Here is a 13,653-nt window from a genome sequence, read left to right as displayed (position 1 = left end):
TACATCATTCCCTGTCATGTCAAATTATGTAATATGAAGAATAAAATCTCTAATAAATAAACAGTAAAAATGTTAAAACAGTTAAAAGTTAAAAATAAGACATCTGGAATGCAACTTTGAATGAAACAAATCTTTGCAAAAGGTAGATCATATACACACATCAGCTGGGTATATTTTGTAAGGTTATTTTCAATTTTTCTTATCACATTCTAACTCAGCTTCCTTTCTTCATGATACCATTTTAAGATTTATTATGCCATAATGAATAATTAAAATGTAATAGTGTAAATGCTGATTTGTGATTGCGACTGACATAACAATGGTAAATCAAGAACTACTCGTTAAATTAGCTCTGTAGTCATGCTGAAATATAAATCAGTTTTGCAACTAAAACACAAAGATAACCAACATTGTGTTCCTCACTAATTCAACAAAATCATAAAGCACCCTCGCAGAAAAAAGATTAACCCAACAACATCATTTAAGCTGAAAAAAATAAAAATGTATTTCTTAATGTGCAACATATACTTGAAGCATAAATATCATCTAAGAATAGCCATACCAAGGTGCTAATTGCAATCAGTGGAACTACATAGCAAATGCAAGCATGTAAATGGCCTTACATACATAGAGTACTTAACAAATTCATCTCAGGTCACTGCTATCAACTCAAATTTACTGATAAAGTTAAATTGTACATTGACAGTGGTAGATTTAATGCACAGTTTATTTGCAATATCACTACAGACTGTCTCAAATGGGCTCATGCAGTATAGAAGTCATGGATGGCAATTAATAAGGAGCTGAATGACTGAATGTGATAGGAAAAAAGGACTAGAGCTAAATGGCATAAGCTGGCTATCCCTATATTTCATGGGGGGACTAGGACCTCCGAACCTGAAGAGGCATTGTAAGGCAATGCATTTAAGCCTAATATGTGCAGCATAAGCTGAGTGTTATAGATCAGTCTAGTAAACAGATTATGGTGCTACAAAGGGAATGCACAAGAGCTAAAAGAGCAAGCCATTAAGGAAAATAGTAATAACCATAAAAGAAAAGGACTAAATCAGGATGAAACGGGACCACATTTTTTTTTCCTGTAGGGATATAAAATCAAAAGGGTGCACAGATTAAGCAGGAGGTGGCTGGATGTAACAGCAAGTAATAACTGGGAACAGATACATCATAAAGGAAAAGTAATAGAGGGAGAATAAGCCAAGTAAGTGTTTGATTTGCTGGTTAGGGATTGTCACCCATTATCAAAGATTTGTACCAGAATGCAAACAGAGTTGGAAGGAGAAATAATAAGTAAAAAGCCAGCCCTACTGGGGTTTCTAATGAGGCCAATAACAGATGTTGTTGTCAATAAAGGGAGAAGAAGGGCATATAACAGTTTGCATGATGACTATAGGAAATATTCAGAGGATCTTAGATAGGATTGGGAAATCAGAATAGAAGAGGTAGTTATGAAGGCACAATCAGAAGAGATTTGTAGGACACAGAACTATGAAACAAAGTTCAGACAATTCAGGATATCTAAATAACAATACTTACACAGGATTTGTGCTGAAATGTTTGCACTGGTATTTATTTTACATTAAGTTGACTTCAGAGGGTCTTCTCCAGACTGGGAAGAGGTATTGGTAATGTGAAGGGAAAACGAGAGGTAACTAGAAATGTGTCTTTGGAATGCAGAGAATGGAATTAATGTTAGCGACTCTTCAGAATGCTTTGATGCAAATGTTATGGGAATAAATTACAGTAACTCAAAGATTTTTTGAGATGGTGTTTAGGGTTAAAAGTGGCAATGCATAGCACTGCCTTATTGATTTAATACTGTTAGCAGCCAAAAAAAAGCAGAAATGAGAAAATGGAAATCAAAGACAAAGCCAACTTTAGAGGGTGTACTAAGCATTGTAAAAGAAATTAAAGAAACGGAGGTGGGATCTTTAAAGGGGAAGGAAGTAAAATGTACAAAAATAACTGCCATATTTGGGATCAAATATTGGTCAAGAAGATGTGTTTCATGGGAGAGTTGGTGGGTATTGCAACCATGAATTCAGGATGTAAAGACTAATGTTGAAGTTATGAAGAAATGTATAATTCACAAATATAGCAATAAAAATGTTCTTGGAAATTTTATTACTAATTTATATCATCAAAGCATAATGGATAAATAAAATTGTTTAAAAAAGTTTATATTTCTACTCTGCATTAAATAAACATGATGTAGAAAAGTATTCCATGCTACCAGCTGCATATACTTGTCAGGTAACCAAAGAATTTCAGTGAAGTAAGCACTATGTGAAAAATCCCATTGTACAAAACCACTGGTAAAAGAGTATGTCATTTTTTATTACATACTTTGTTTGTAGAATTGTAATATTCTTCATTCCTGGATGGGTAATGCAGATTTACCATGGCTAGCTTTGGTGACCAAGACTTTGCCCTTAATATTACACCACACTGTGTTTACTTGTGCTTTGCCATAATACCAAACCACACCAGGTGAGACTAAATCCTGCATTATATATTCCAGAACATGATTCACAGATACACAGACTTCCATAACATAACTTGTGGAGAATACAATACATAGATTTTGTTGCCCTCTTCTGTCCTTTTGTTTTTCCATGCCCTCACAAAGTATATTAAGTCTTCCAAATGTCACTCTCTACTCCAGCTGTGGTCTTATAAGCTATCAGTGTAGAGGGATAATAATTTCTTCTGTTCTGCTAGGAACGCCTTTCCTATGTGTGTACTACTATTGCACATGGCTGCATCGTGACTTGGCCAAACTGCTTGTTCGGCATTAAAGAGGACAGTGATAAAGTAGAACAGTCTGTGGCATCTTCCTTACTCCAGAGGATCAACTGCTACATATTTTGTTACTGAGGTCTCGAGGAGTGTAAATTTGGATGGTCAGTGCAGATATATCCTAACAAACAGGGGTGTACATGCTAGATATACATAAATGCCGGTGTTAGTCTGTTTCAATATTCCAGTTTATTTTCTGTTTTCTGCACATTTTGAAGGCAAAGCATCCACACCAAGCAAAGATAAACTTCTCTGACTACTGGATAGCCAACTGCCATAGCTTCCTGACATCTGTGGGTTCACATTCCTTATAAGGTATGGTATTTTGAAGATATATTGGGACAAACATACATGTCTGTATTGTGCATTTAGTATTAGTTATTTTCTTTCCACGGGTTTATTTCATACTGACCGACTTAGTGGTAAAAGATAATACAGCAAGACAAGGATCACTGAATACTGGTCTGTACATTCTGTTCCTTCAGGTTGGGTGGAGGGTGCCTTTGAGGAGGTCTGATACGCGTCTGACATATTTGTAGGCTAAAGGTCTAATGGCATGAATATATATCCTGCTACTGCTGAGAGTGCTAAAAAAAAAAAAAGAGTAACAGGCAGCCTGTGATTCACATGTTGACAATGGCCAGTAACACTGACAGTGACCTTGCAACACAACACTGTTATCAGCATATTAGGGCAAACAGAATACTAATCACATGTGCATTTAGTGTGCTTCCTTTAGTTAAGGTGTGTTACCACAGATTGACATACTAACAGTGCTGAAAAGCACACAGATGTCTGTGCAAATGTACAAGTGTACAAACATATGCATATGCACACTCATACACAAACACACCCCAACACACACACACACACACACACACACACACACACACACACACACACACACACACACACACACACACGTGCATGCACAGACACAGCCTGCATATACTTTATTGGCATAGCTAATTGATGAGTAAGGTTCAAATTTTTGGGCCTGAGTCTGTCCTAGATTTACTTCAAGCTGTCTGTGGGTAGCCTGGCAGGTGATATTTGTAGTTCTTGTTGTCCTTTGCTTGTTTGTCTCTTTAGCATATGGTAGTGCCAAAGGCATGTCTGATTATGTTACACTTGTCACTCATAACTTTGAGGAGGTGTACTGCAGGTCTCATTACCAGGCAGATGAAGCATTCCTTTAGGTGTCTGAAGTATTGGTCGAGAATGGTTCTGGTATACCATTGTGGCTATTTGTATGCCTTCTGGGAGTGCAGATTGCTGTCATTTGCCAAGAATCCTGTTTGTATTTTTCATTACTGACTAGTCAGCCATGGAGCATGGCGACTGATTCAAACCCATCATATAGGACATAACTACTCCAAATGTTAGCTGCATGTGGATCGCTTGGATGCCTGGTACATATATCATTTAAGTATGTTATATAGCCTACATATTAAGGGAGTGTTTACCCAGCTGCATAACATATACATGGCAATGTCAGTACAGGTTGCTCTCATGGTGATATGCACAATGTCATAGCAGAAACAATACTTATCAGTCTCATGATTCTCTTCAAGTATCTCATTTTAGATGTTTTCTTTATATTTTTAGACTGATTTCAGGGTATGTGTTTGTGTAAGGATCTACAACAAGCATACGTTTGCTACAAGACTCTTAAAAATAACATTTGATTTGTCTTTTGTTCTTTTATGTATATATATATATATATATATATATATATATATATATATATATATATATATATATATTCATGTCGCTTGCTTTTATTTCTGTACTGTTGGTTTTCAGATGAAAAATATCTTTGGACCAGCCCACCTTACCAGTTACCAAATATTAAATAAATAAATCAGAGACCAGTAAGGTCATGGACTTTATTACATGTGATCAAACATTTTTTCTTAATGCACAAAATATTGGCCAAAAACAGTGAATCACAAAACAGTGCTCACACCGGGAAGACTAAAATGACCCTTCCAATGCTGGAGTCATAATAAAGCTCTTCAGGAGTTTAGTTGTTTTGTGTTTCATTGCATTTTGATCAGTATTGTGCGACTCAACCAAAAGTGTTTGCCATTTGCATACAGACTACTAACATATATATATATATATATATATATATATATATATATATATATATATATATATATATATATATGGGTCTACTTCATAACATTGACATTTCATAACACTGAATTTCATAACTTTCAGACAAAAACATCTAAATCGCAAAACATTGAAAACCCAAAACATTAAAAATTCAGTACATTGAAAGTGTGCTTCATAACATTGAAAACTACAATGCATATGTAAATAACATTCTCTCCAGTTATAACAACACCTAACTAACAAACACACTTTCTACTACATTTCTGCAGGGGGGCAATCCCCCTGCAGCCCCTATGTGTGGGGCTCTGCCACCCAAACACCCATAAATTAAATATACCAACTCCAAGATGGCACTAAACTGGAAAAAAGTTAATTTCCTAAACTCACTGATTTCATTCTCCATCCTGTAACTGCTTTAAATTCTTTACCCCTCTGTTCATTGTGCATGCACAGCAAGAAATGGGCTTCTATATAAATTGAAATGCTAGATTTCAGTCCTGTATCTGTTGAAGTCTTTGGAATACTAATGAAAATGCTTTCTACTACAGTGCATGTGTTAATGTGTGTTACTGTGTGTTTTTGGCTTTATTAAAAGATTGGACCTTTCTAGTGCTGGTTGTTCCTTTCCTGGGTACTTTAGCTTGGTTATTTGGTTTTATTCGGTACCTGGAACCTCATTGCTTTGGATTCTTTCTACCTAAGATAACATTGTTAAAGGTAACATTAAAAAGCATGAGGTGTGGCTGTTTGTGTAACCAATATTTAATTAATAAAATTAAATTAGGGGATTCAGGAAAGCCTACACGATAATTTTGACAGTGTGCGCATTATGGTATGAAGCACACATGGCCATTAAAAGTTTTAGATTCAATATAGTCTGTGCAGCAGCACACTCTCATGAGCAAACATGGAAACTTTTGTGGCATGAAGTTTATGCTATCGAAGCAAACCAACATGGTGGAGTGATCAACAACCTCTAAAGTAACCTTGTATACTTCACGTTCATGTTGGCCATGTACTCAAAAACTTTCCAAATACAGACACGGAAAGGAGTTGACATGGAAATAAGAGCAAGTAAAAGCTCTTATATTTGTACAGAACTGACCTTAACATGTAACAGCACACATATTATTATATAATTGCACACTGTGGATGCTAGAAAATCAGAGCAACAAATACAAAGATACCTTTTTAAGTGTCATGACATAAATGCCGCTTCTCTCACCCACCCCCAAATGAAGAATATACTTGTAAGTAATGCAAGCTGCTAAAATGTATAAATGTCATGAAACAGACTATTTTACTGTAATCTAGGCATATGCAGGATGTAGCTGATGAATTACAGTCTCATTTTATTAAAACATGCATTCCTATGTGCTGATTTATAGGTAAAGTAATACCCTCCCCTGTGTTTACAACATTGAGCTAACGTGCCATTTCCCTGCCTACATGGTTATTAACTGTGTAGATTCTAGGCTGTCAGTATGGTGGAAATGCAAATGAGGTCAAAACTCATTAGAATATTTGAATCTCAAAAAAGAGTAACTGTGTAGTGATGTTCACTTTGTGTAGGCATTTCCACAGCGTTCGTGTTGAATGCATGGCAACAGAGAATGTTGACATCAGGGGTGTGTGTCAGGTTACCCTTGCAGAGGTGAACATGTAGGGCTGTAAAGGGTGAAAGTGCATGTAAACAGTGCACAATTTCCAGGTTCTGTTCCTCATTATTTGGTTGTTAAAGTGCATGCTGTATCTCTGGTTTATTTTTTTTTTCTTTGCCATTGTTTCCCTGATAAGGTGCTTAGCACAACCACAAGAATAGGAGGAATGAATAGTAGATTTCTTTGGGTTGTTATCTAACTATTCCTGTGGCAGCACATGTATGTGTTAGGGTCTTGAATATAGATGGTCTTGGCTTCTATTACCAGGTGTGCAGCCTTTCCTTCACTTTTCATGTTCTATGCTTGCATGATATCACAAGAACAGAGGAAACAAATATCAATTTTGCCTATGCTAACCTTATTTATGTCAAGGTGCACAGAGGTATGCGGAGGTGCACATAGTGCACTAATAAGCAAGCAACAGGTGTGTTTAATAGATGCTAATTAAAGCATAAGCAGGTGACTTGCATGTTAATCAACCAATCCAACATGGTGGAGCTATTCAACAATGTATATAGCATCCATGTAGCCTCCATTCTGATTTTTCCTCAGTCATTCAATACCACTGGAGTAGAGACAAGGAAATTTTAAATGACACAATGCTAGGGGCTGCTGCAGCTATTCTACATCTGCAAGACGCTGAAGTTAATGCTGCTAGTGCTGCTGACAATAGGTCTAGGCCGAGAAGGAGAAGAGTGTAGAGGCCCAGGGCAACTTTCCAGGTGCTACATGAGCTGAAGATTGTAGAGGGCTATGGGGTGGACAGGGACACATTACAAGAACTCTGTGAGCTCTGCCACCCTCAACTCAGAGCCAACTGAGGGGACCCATTCCCAGGGGAAACTAAGGTATGTGTAGCCTTTACAATATTAGCTACTGGTACTTTTCAAAGACTAACTGGGGATATGATGAGTGTGTCACATACATCAGCCTCCAGGATCCTCCACCAATTTCTGGATGCTATGCTCATACATGACAGAGATCACATATTTTTCTCCCATAGATCTAAAGAGAGGGCCAGCAATATGGAACTGTTTTACCATGTTGCACACTACCGTGAAGTACTCAGTGCCATAGACTGGGATCTATATTAAATTAACGAAAGCTGGTAACAGTGAATACATCTTACCCGACACATAAACATTGAACTCTGCAAACCACGAATGGCCATGTCCGCAAATTTTTTACTTGGGAAAAAATTCAGTCGGCCGTTCTCGGGAATTGCCATTTCCTTCAATGTAGAGCGATCTTAGAGTTGGCATATTTAGTTAGGTGGGGTGTGGGGAGAAAGCCCCCCACTTGATTAGTGTTTTAACATTTATGTTTTTTTGTAAGGCCACATGAATTTTTTCCCAGAAGAAAAAATTTGCGGACGTGGCCATTCGCGGTTTGCAGAGTTTGCTGTTTATGTGTCGGGTAAGATGTATTCGCTGTTGCCAGCTTTTGTTAATTTAATATAGACCCCATAGATTTCACTCATGTACACATTAAGGCACCACCTGGTGAGCAGGGTAGAATCTACATTAACCACAAGGGATACCACTACATCAACTGCCAAGTCATGTGTAATGCCCTGGGAATTATTTTGAATGAGTGTGCTGGCAACCTTGTCAGTTATCATGACTCCCATATCTGGCACACACCACAGCTCTACCAAATATTTGCTAAGGGGGACATCACACAGGGCTATTTACTGGGGGGTGCTGGCTATTTCCTGGAATCGTGGATAATGACACCCATCAGAAGTGTGCATATGCGCTTGGAAGAATGCCATAATGATGCACCCACTCAAGCTAGAAACATCATAGAGCATGTGTTTGGGCTTCTTGAGTCACAGTTCCCTTGCCTAGATATATCTGGTGGAGCCCTGCAGTATAATCCACACTATGAGGACACAAATATCCATAGTATGTGCTATTCTCCACAGTCTGATCTTGCAGAAACAGCTTCATCAGGATCAGCAAGGGGAAGGGACACCCCCCCACTAATGCCTAGGTCACCACAGCCACAGTCAGAGGAGAACTCAAAGGAGGAACCCCCAACTGCTGTCCCTGTAGGCAGACGTAGGCATGCTCAGTATGCCCTTGCTTTCCTAACAGACAACAAATATGCACATTCACTGACCACCTAGAGACCTAATGCCTTTCTCCTACTCACATACATATAGTAAAATTGATGCCAGGCATTTCACACAGCCTTTACCTCCCCATGCATTTGCTGTGCACTGCTTGCATCAGACAGAGACAGCCCTGAACTAAAAGTGTGTCAGCTGCTGCATTTGCAAGGTAAGTCCTGAACTTAGAGTGTATTTTTTAGTAATATTATGTCATACCCTTATAGTTTCTAACTTGGAACAGTAAGCAAGTATATAGTGGTGGATTTGTACAGAAAGTACCTTAACATGTGACACTAGATACTTATTTACTTATATTTGTCCATTAGTAATTAGTAGGCTTCAGGCATGAAAGATTCACATGGTCATACATCTGAAGAATACTGATGTTCCCTACATGGCCTCAGTATAGCATCACGCCTTTGTAGTAGTAAATCATTAAAGACAGAAGTTAGAAACCGATGAGACACATTGCAGTTTTAGACTTCAGACTTGTTTATGTCATAACAATAGCTAAGCTTTGCCCCCCCCTCCAAAAAAAAGAGGAGTGTGCCCTTGTTCCTGCTATAACACTAACTCAGGTATGCTACCCCCAGAAGAACAATATATGCGTGTTTTAAGTCCACTGATATGGAATGGCTTACACACTGTATGTGTTAGATAACAGATGAAAGACCAAGAAACACAGAAAGGTAAGACAGAGCTGTATATTTGTTAGCATAATTATGACAGGTTACAAAATCATTAACTGCTCTATGCCCAAATATACTGAAGGGAATTAAATGTACAAATTACAGCTGATGGTTTGATAGCAGTGTACATTCTGATGTAGCTGATTGTGTGAAGAATGACTTATTTTCATTGATGCAAAGCTGTTTGTGTGGCAAAAATGACTAAGGCATCCCTCCTATTTTCTGTAGCTGTGTTTGTGTGAGGGTTCAAATCTTGACATATGTAGAAATTTGTGACATGAACTATCAATTTTTACGGTGCTTTTACAGAGTTTGCATATGTCTCCCTTAGTTTCATTATCTTTTCCTCTTTGTCTTCTTTTAATTTGATTTTTGTGAGATGCACTGCATCCCAAAAAAAGAGTTTGGCTAAGCTTATCTTGTTTGTGTGAAGTGCAACAATGCAGAAATAGGGAAGAAGCTGATTGCTTTTGGAAAGCAGACACCTAAAAATAGAAAATGGATACATTCAATTAATGCTTTTAGCCATCACAAAAAGCCAGCCTCGAGTACAAATGGGCCTGGGGTAGCACGTATACATCACATAATTGTAACTGTGAAATATTAACAATGCTAGTTGTCTTTGCGCACTGCTTCCCTATGCACAAACAGGCCTATCTCACATGTGTGTACACTTTGTTAACCATTGCGCAAATCCAATGCTCATTGTGCTATGGAATTGGGTATATGATATTTTACTGTGGGTGTTAATTGTCCACTTCCTTTGTATGACATAAAACTACATGTGGAAACATTGCAAACTAATGGCACAATATAACTATATGTCATATATTTACAGTACATCCATTTGCTCACCCGTCAAATTACCCCAAACAAGCACTATAACCCTGGAGTCTCATTACTTTTTCCATACATATATAAGCCACAATACAAAGTGTTATATATAATGCTGTGTGTTCAGTCATGGACAGGTCCACTTGGTAGTGCTCACAGCCTTGCTCTGCTAAATTCAAACATCCAAATGTTGTCAATAAGGGTGTTGTTACACAGCTAGGCTTCAAATCAGCATACTGCTATTAGGCTACTAGCCTCAGATGACACAATGAAGCAATGCACCTATGCAGGCCTACCAACCACTTATCTCCCACATGGCCTGGTGATGTTATCTACTATACGTTCATCTACAGTACTAACAAAATCTGACTTGTACCATGGTGCATGTGTTAAGTACTGTGTTCTCTAGTCTGTGTACATAGATAGGTAGGGGTTCTATTCTCACTGCAGTCAAATTGGTGTGTATGCCTACGCAGAAGTGTGTATTCCACAGTTTCTTCTCCAATGGCATGACTTGTTATTTTTTTGAAACTTGCACAGGCCTATACATCCATTTCATGTAGGCCTCCCAACCTCTGAAGTAATAAGCAGGGAATTGTTATGGCTAGACTTGTATAGGCCCTAGGGCCGATAGCCTAGTACAAACCTATGAACCTATGAACATAGCCTGCTCATGTCATCTACTATAAGATCACCTGCAGTGGTATCAAAATCAGACTTGTGCTGTAGCACTTGTGTTAAGTACAGTGTTCTGTAACTGGTGCACTTATATTGGTAGGGATTCTAGTCTTACTGCCGTCAGATGGTTGGTGGGGTTGGTATATATATATATATATATATATATATATATATATATATATATGGGTCTACTGCTTTTCATCGAGTACCACATATTCTAAAAAGAGCAGTAGACTGCTCAGTTACACGAAAGTGCACTTATTCAAAAGTGCACTTTTGCAAACTCAGCTTCTACGAATGGATCGCACCACAGTGGAGGACAGCAGGAAAACATGCTATGTCCTCCACTGTGGTGCAGTAGTAACTGACCTTACGGTTAGGGCATGAGTCATGGTAAGAGGATAGCTAGTAGGTTTATCCCCTTACCATGACCCGCGCCCTAACTCTAAGGTTTGTGACTACCTTAACACAGTGGAGGATAGCCTGTCCTCCACTGTGGTATGGTAGTCATGGACCTTAGGGTTAGGGCACAGGTAATGTAAGGGGATAGCCCTACTACCTATCCCCTTACCATGACCCGCGCCCTAACCCTAAGGTTCATAACTACTGCACTAAAGACAGTAGTAGCCCGTTCGCTGAAGCGGGTTTTACGGACGTGCACTTTCAATTAAATGCACTTTCGCGTAACCCAGGGTATACTGTGCGAGTTTGAAGAAGTGTATTTCTGAACATATACAGTAGACCCATATATATATATATATATATATATATATATATATATATATATATATATTATATGTGTGTGTGTGTGTGTGTGCGTGCATGTGTTGTGTGTGTGTGTGTGTGTGTGTGTGTGGTGTGAGTGGTGTGGTATTTTCTTCCTGTAGTAGTCAAATGGGGGAGGGGTTGGTGTGTGTGGGGTTGTTGCTGCACTACTTTGCTTCTCAGGTAGTTCTGCCCCGGAGGACAGGCCTGTGGTTCCTCTCCAGGAGCAGTGGCAGTGGGGGTGATTTTATTACCCAACAAAAATTGGCAGGGGATGATGCGTATGATTGTGCACCACACTGTGGGTGTATGCCTACATTGGATGAAGGCACTGCTCTCCATCATTGTAATGAATAACACAAGGAGATGCAGACATCAGACACTGCAGTCATTGATGCAGTGAGGTGACAGTGATGACAGTCCAATGGATGAGGACTCTATTCTCACTGTCACCCAGACTGACATCCATGGGTTTGCAAATTCCACACCCTTACCCCATCCATGGTGCTCATCCACCTATTGTGTTCTTCACCATCCCTGTGTCTTGTCTTGTATGTCCTGTCTGTTGCCAATTGCTTCCTCACCTTGCTAACTTACCTGCCCCAAACATACCTACGTCTCTTCCCCAACACTCCCCCCAAAACAAAAAATTAATAAATAAAAGGGCACCTGTCTCAAAAATTAAATTGGCCCATACTTAGCTCTCCATGACATAGACATGTCTACTTGACACACTTGCTTCAGTCCAATTGGCTATGCAACATGATTACATTGTTCTCATCTCTCTCTCTCTGGAGGTCACAGTCCAAATTCAGCTAATCATCTGTTCATATGATCAGTTTTTCAGGGCACATTCTCAGTATACATCATATATTCACAGTGCATACATGTGTTGTCCACCCCCCAAGCAATACAACCCTGGGGGTTCAGTATTTTTTACATAGATATATCAACCACAATACAAAGTGTAATATATAATGTTGCGTGATCCCTCATGGACAGGGCCAGTTGGTGATGCAGATGACCTTGCTCTGTTAAATTCAAACATTCAACTATGCTAAATAAGGGTACTTAGGTTCATAGGTTCATACAAGGCTATCTGCCCTAGGGCATTTATAAGCCTAGCCAGAGTGTGTTGGCTTTCGCCACCCATTTTAAATTAATTTTGCTATGCCCTTTTTCGAGGTCAGTATACTGTGCCTCTGTCTAACAGTGACACAGAAGTGATACCCGGGGTAAACCTACGATCTCCCATCCACTCATCAAGATTCCTCTTGAAGACAGTCAATGAGGGACTCTGCCTAACCTGGACTGGGATTTTATTCCAGAGTGAAGGAAGCCTCTGGATTATGAATCTGTCCCTCCAGCATGTCCTATTTATTTCAGTGCTGAGATTCAAGTCTCTCGAGCGCGTAGATCGATGGGATTTGGATTTTCTGAGGTACAGCATGTCCATTAATTCCGGGTTGGACATGGCTTTATACATCAGGCAGAGATCACCTCTGAGCAGGTGGTATGCCACTGAGTAGAGCTGGAGTTTCTTTAACCGGGCAGCATATGGCATCTGTTTGAGCCCTATGATCCTCTTGGTGAAATACTTTTGGGGTCTTTTCACTTGCTGCAGGTGTCTGGTAAGTTACATCCCAAAAGGGGCATTGTACTCAATTATGGGCCTGATGAGGGATGAGTAAAGAGGCATGATGACCTCCCCTGATCTAGATGTGAATTCCTTCATGATTAGGTGGGCTATATAAAATTGTGATTTTACACAGCTAGGCTTCTACATACCTGGGACACACTCCACAGTTAAGTTGCTGGTCTCATATGAACTTACGAATCTATGTGCCTATGCAGGCCTCACAGCTTGTTGTCCCCCAGATGGCCTGTGAATGTCATCTACCATAAGTTCACCTGCAGCAATGTAAAAGCTAGACTTGTACTGTGGCGCTTGCATAAAGCACTGAGTTCT

This window comes from Protopterus annectens, chromosome 1.part0, assembly GCF_019279795.1.
Source record: "Protopterus annectens isolate FY-2018-M chromosome 1.part0, PAN1.0, whole genome shotgun sequence".
NCBI classification, from domain to species: domain Eukaryota; kingdom Metazoa; phylum Chordata; order Ceratodontiformes; family Protopteridae; genus Protopterus; species Protopterus annectens.
Note: the sequence above shows the minus strand (reverse complement) of the source record.